The sequence below is a fragment of the Haematobia irritans genome, chromosome 2, assembly GCF_050003625.1.
Source record: "Haematobia irritans isolate KBUSLIRL chromosome 2, ASM5000362v1, whole genome shotgun sequence".
NCBI classification, from domain to species: domain Eukaryota; kingdom Metazoa; phylum Arthropoda; class Insecta; order Diptera; family Muscidae; genus Haematobia; species Haematobia irritans.
Genome location: NC_134398.1, coordinates 220,581,363 through 220,587,885, shown reverse-complemented (window position 1 = coordinate 220,587,885; position 6,523 = coordinate 220,581,363). Strand labels below are relative to the sequence as shown.

General features: G+C 27.8%; 1 protein-coding gene across 3 annotated transcripts in view; it reads left to right on the top strand.

The window, feature by feature from the left end:
* Positions 1 to 388: 388 nt before the first annotated feature.
* The window catches only part of haf (leucine-rich repeat and fibronectin type-III domain-containing protein hattifattener), a 481,095-nt gene continuing 474,960 nt past the window's right edge, over positions 389 to 6,523 (top strand). The window contains exon 1 of one of the 3 annotated variants that reach the window (XR_012719793.1): positions 389 to 896. The gene's annotated coding sequence lies outside the window, so the exon portion shown is untranslated. The remainder of the gene's footprint in view (positions 897 to 6,523) is intronic. The other 2 variants (XM_075297480.1, XM_075297482.1) reach the window with 2 other exon arrangements.

The window sequence follows — 6,523 nt, the reverse complement described above, 5'->3', positions numbered from 1 at the left end:
TATTTTATGTATGGTTATGTTACTATAAAACAAAACTCTTTTTCAAACTCTTTTTCAAGAAACAGATTATATACCTACATTAATGTAACAAATAACAACTGTTCTTTTATGTATGGTTATGTTAATATAAAACAAAACTCTTTTTCAAAGAAGAATTAATGTTAAAACCAAACAGAGAGAGAGAGAGTGGGAGCGTCTTTAAGCCAAGTTCTCTAACACTACAGTGTTACCTTAACATAACATACATACAGCTAACTGCGCTGCTTTGTCTTCACGAATGTTGACGAAGACTTGTTTTGGTTTTGTGTGTTTTCGTGGTTGCTGATGATGATGATGATGGGACTTCTTGTCTTGGCCATATTCAATTGAATTCAGTCACCTGCAAAGGTTCCAACGCGCCACAACGTGTTTGAAACTCTCTTCTTCAAGTGTTTGTCGTTAATCGGTTCGTTCCCGCGTTTAAATGGCCTAACATAGTTTCGAAGTTATAAGCATAGAAAAAATAACTGGAATTTATATGAAAAAAAAACAAACCATCTAATAAAACCAGTGATAAAAAAATCCCTCTCGAAAAAAAAAATAAAAAACCAAGTGTAAATTCGTAGTAAACAAAACACCTACAGCAACAACTAGAATTACTATGTTCTAAACGCAAAGAAGAAGTGTATATAGTTTTTTGTTTTGTTTATGTTAATTTAAGTTGTGTTTGTGTTTTAAAACCATAAAAATTGTATGTGTATTGTGAAGAAACCAATTAGGTTGATTTTTTTGTTTAAGTAAATTTCTTTCCATACGTTTTTGTTAAAATTCTTCGATTTATTTGTGACACAAAAAAGTGTTTTGCTTTATTTACAAGACCGCTTTGTTGGAGTTTCCAGATTCTTTATCCTATAACGGTTAGTATGCTCAGCTATTGATGTTTATACTCATCTCAATCTCAATCTATGTATATGCATGTGTCCATTTTTGTGTATATAAGTGTGGCTTAACCAAAGAGGTAAGAGTACAGTGGAGTCCAATGGAGTGCGATTGGGAGTTGAGTACTCGTCTGTGTGTTTGTGTGTGGTTTTGGCTCTATGTGATTTTTTCATAGATTTTCGAAAAGAAGAAATTGAAATTGAGCGCGAGTAGACTATTGATTGTAGTTTATGTTACAACAACAACAATGCAAACACAAAAAACCTGTCTCCTTTGCTTTATCGAAAAAACCTCAGCTAAGCAACTAACAAAAACAACAACAACAATACCAACGCCAACCACAAAGCCAACAAACAATCTCTGCACAAGAATCAATGCGGAATATTTATAGCGCAAAAGAACATGAATTGTAGAAATTAAACCAACAAAAAATCAAACAAGTGAAGAATGTGGTTTGAAGAGAAGTAAAAACACAGAAAAAAAACAACAACACCGTCCGAAAAGAACATAAAAACCTCACATCGACATACACCTGTATTTTGTAGTATTTGTGTTTGCATCTAAAAAGACTCAATGTTGGACGGCATCATATGCTGGTGGTGAAACTGAGAACAGACTAAGAACATTTCTTGGCTTATGAGATGTGCTTGATATTTGGCTACCGCCGTAAATTACAACGTGTCTATGTTGGTACATGTTCAAGACAATGGTGGTATAAATTGTAGAACACAGTGGGGGGAAGTGCAGCGTATTTTAGTTAGAAATTCAGTGGTGGCTATCATTGGAGATTTATTGTGTTTTTGTTTTTGCCAAAAAGAATAGGGGTTTTGTGTGATTTATTTTGCAAATGTCCGGTTTCAAACAAGTGGTGTGGCGTTGAAATATATACAGATGTGAAAGGGACTAAATTGTGGATGATGGCCTTCCTTTATGCTGATTAACAAAATTATTTTCACCTTGAATGAGGGAAAAAAAAATCAACAAATGGTTCTATGTTCTCTGCTTTGGATTTGCAACACCAAACTCTAAATAAGGGTATTTTGGACGATGATTATTATAGGAAAGATTATGAAAACTCAGTTTTAGGACAATTAAAAAATATAGTGAACTACCCGAATTTATTCTGATAATTGGTTGATAGTTTTGCTGCAAGTAGAGGATGCTTATGAGGAATGTGGTAATTCCGAAACGTGCGTCCATCCAACCATCTTGCAGTCTATAGGGCTTCGCTCAAATAAATTTGACAAACATTCTTTTCCTCTGTTGGTTAAGCTACTCTTGTAGTTTAGTCAACGCAATTTAAAACTGAGATCAAAACAACCAATAAAATTAAAAATATATATAATTTCTATATTATTCTTAGAAATAAAATTTCGATACAAATTTCTGTTTTCGATAGAAATAAAATTTTGGCGAAATTTTCCATAGAAATAAAATTTCTACAAAAATATCTATAGAAATAAAATTTCGATGTAACTTTCTATAGGTTAGGTTAGGTATAGTGGCAGCCCGATATTTCAGACTCACTTAGACTATTCAGTTCATTGCGATACCACAGTGGTGAACTTCTCTACATCAATAAAACTTCAGAGAAATTATATATAAAAAAAAAAATTTTTCTATAGAAATAAAAATTTAATTTTCGATAAAATTTTATGTATCCAGCATTTTTTTTTATCAAGGCACAACTTTAAAAGAACTTCCAAAAATGCTCTCCCAAAGATGTTCTTTATTTTAACTGCACAGGAAGTTAATTTATTTATAACTCGCTTTTTTCACATTTTTAATGAGATTTTTTTTTTGTGTTTCAAATAGTTAGTTGAAAACAGATTAAGAATTACTAAAATTGTACAAGTTATTTAAATTTATCCGAAAAAAATTCTAAATCCTTTGTAGAAAAATTTCGAATTTTTGAAAATATTTGATCACAAAAGTTCCAGACAAGCGTTATAATGCATTAAAAGTTATAAAAAATTTTAAACATTATTTATTTGTCAAAATATCATCAAACTTCTTATTTAACATCCAAAACACTGAATTTGCCTTACACCTTAAGAAGTGATGCAAATTCAGTGCAGCGGCTGTTGAAATGGTGGACATCCGTCCTATGACAAGCCCATGTTAAATTCATCGCTTCTTCGTCAATTTGGCACCACTTCCGGATCCAAAAAGAACATTTTCACTACTCTTTTGGCGACGCTTTTTTTGATGGGTAGAATTAACATTTCGACAAAATATTGTATAGAAATAAAATTTTGACGAAACTTTCTATAGAACTTTCTATAGAAATAATAACTTAACGTAATTTCCTAAATAAATAAGAGATCGACGAAATTTTCTATAGCAATTAAATTTCGTTGAAATAAAATTTTGACGAAATTTTCTATAATTCCCATAGAAATAAAATTTCAACGATTTTTTTATAGTAATAAAATTTTAAGAAAATTTTCTAAAAAAACCAAAATTTCGACGAAATTTTTTGTAAGACCAAATTTCGTCGAAATTTTCTATAAAAACAAAATTTCGACGAAATTTTATATAGAAAGACAATTTTTACGAAATTTTCTATAGCAATAATATTTGATGAAATTTTATAATTTCTATATAATTTAAAGCAATTTTCTGAAGGAATAAATTTTGGCACCATATTTTATAAGAATGAAGTTTGAAGTACATTTTCCAAAAAAAAAAAAAATTAAGAAAATGTTCTTTAAAAGCAAAATTTTGACGAAATCTTCTATAGCAATAAAATTTCGACGAAATTTTCTGTGGATATATAATTCTGACGAAACCTTTTAGAGAAGACAACATTTTCTATTGAAATAAAAATTCGGCGAAATTTTCTATAGAAATAAAATTTAAAGGAAATTTTTTATAAAATCAAATTTTCTATAAACAAAATTTTTCAAGGAAATTTTCTATAAACAAAAATTTTCAAGGAAGTTTTCAATAAGAAACAAAATTTCAAGGCAATTTTCTATAAAAACAAAATTTCACGGAAATTTTCTATAACAAAGTTTCCACGAAAATTTCTATAAAAACAAAATTTCAAGAAAGTTTTTTTAACAAAATTTCGACGAAATTTTCTATAAAAAATAAAATCTCAGGAAATTTTCTATAAAAACAAACTTTCAACGAAAAATTCTATAAAAGCAAAATTGAAAGGAAATTTTCTATAAAAGCAGAATTGCAAGGAAATTATCAATAAAAACAAAATTTCCACGAAATTTTCTATAAAAACAAAATTTTGACGAAATTTTGAAGAAATTTTCTATAAAAGCAAAATTGCAAGGAAATTATCAATAAAAACAAAATTTCACGGAAATTTTCTATAAAAACAAAATTTAAAAAAAAAAATTTCGATAACAAAGTTTCCACGAAAATTTCTATAAAAACTAAATTTCAAGATACTTTTTTTTAACAAAATTTCTATGAAATTTTCTATAAAAAATAAAATCTCAAGGAAATTTTCTATAAAAACAAAATTTCGGCGAAATTTTCCACAAAAACAAAATTTCAAGGATTTTTTTTTAAACAAAATTTAGACGAAATGTTCTATGAAAACTAAATTTCAACTAAATTTTCTATAAAAACAAAATTGCAAGGAAATTATCATAAAAAAATTTCCAGGAAATTTTGTATAAAAACAAAATTTTGAAAAAATTTTTTATAAAAACAAAATTTCAAGGAAATTTTCTATAAAAAACGAAGTTTCCACGAAAATGTCTATAAAAACAATATTTCGACGAAATTTCCTATAAAAATTAAAATTTCAACCAAATTTTCTGTAAAATCAAAATTGCAAGGAATTTATCATAACAACAAAATTTTGAAGAAATTTTTTATAAAAAAAAAATTCAAAGAAATTTTCTATAAAAAAAAAATTCAAAGAAATTTTCTATAAAAAAAATTCTAGGAAATTTTCTATAAAAGCAAAATTGCAAGGAAATTACCAATAAAAACGAAATTTCCACGAAATTTTCTATAAAAACAAAATTTTGAAGAAATTTTTTTATAAAAACAAAATTTCAAGGAAATTTTCTATAAAAACAAAATTTCCACGAAAATCGTCTATAAAAACAAAATGTTGACGCACTTTTCTATAAAAACAAAATTTTGACGAAATTTTTTATAAAAAAAAAATTTCCACGAAATTTTCTATAAAAACAAAACTTCAAGAAAATTTTCTACAAAAACAAAACTTCAAAGAAATTTTCTATAAAAGCAAAATTGCAAGGAAATTATCAATAAAAACAAAATTTCCACGAAATTCTCTATAAAAACAAAATTTTGAAGAAATTTTCTATAACAAAGTTTCCACGAAAATTTCTGTAAAAACTAAATTTCAAGAAAATCAAGGACATTTTCTATAAAAATAAAATTTCGGCGAAATTTTCTACAAAAAAAAAAAAAACAAATTTAGAGGATTTTTTTTAACAAAATTTCGACAAAATGTTCTATGGAAACAAAACTTCAAGGAAATTTTCTATAAAAACAAAACTTCAAAGAAATTTTCTATAACATAAAAGCAAAATTGCAAGGAAATTATCAATAAAAACAAAATTTCAACGAACTTTTCTATAAAAGCAAAGTTGCAAGAAAATTATCTATAAAAACGAAATTTCCACGAAAGTTTCTATAAAAACAAAATTTTGAAGAAATTTTTTGTAAAAACAAAATTTCAAGGAAATTTTCTATAAAAATTTTGACGAACTTTTTTATAAAAACAAAACTTCAAGGAAATTTTCTATAAAAACAAAACTTCAAAGAAATTTTCTATAAAAACAAAATCAAATTTTGACGAAATTTTCTATAGATATAAAAGTTTTATGAAATTTACGACAAAAATAAAATTTTGACCAAAATTTCTATAGAAATTAAATTTTGACAAGATTTTCGAAACAAAAAAAAAAAAAAAAACAATAATTTGTGTACAGTGTTTCACAAATATGAGATAATTTCCAACATGTCATCTAAAACCCGTAAGCCATTCAAATGTTTTGGTTGCAACAAATGGAAGCTCACCATAATCATGTACCCTGCAAACATTTTCTATCGAAAGTGTATCGAAGTAGTTTCGCCGCGGAAGATAAAACTTTCGCAGGCGATATCATCTTCTTATCGAATTAGGGTCTCCGTTCGGGAACAAATGTCCCACTACGCGATAGTGTTCTCGGGGAATCGAACCAGTGACTAAAAGTAGTTAGAAAAGCGATATTTATTTTTCAAAAAATAAAAATGATGATCGAATGCACCGAGCATTGAACTCGGAACCTTTCGTTTTCAAGTCAGAGGCTCTCCCTCTGTGCCACCCACGCTCGTTGGTTGATAGTGGCTTTTTACACACATGTACTCTCAGACAGGTGCTATTGAAAAATTAGCTATGTCGATGTATGGAGTCTATATTTAGATTTTTGATCGCTGTTAGAGTCGAATTTGTTTCGAAACCGAAACACCCCACGCGATTGTTGTTTTTATTGTTGCTGTGCTTGAGATTTTACTACCAGAAAACTTCCTGGCGATCCGAAATAGTGACATCTTAGCGAAAGACGATAAAACTATCACCCAAATGTTGGCAGGGGTAGTGCGTATGAGCGTACACACA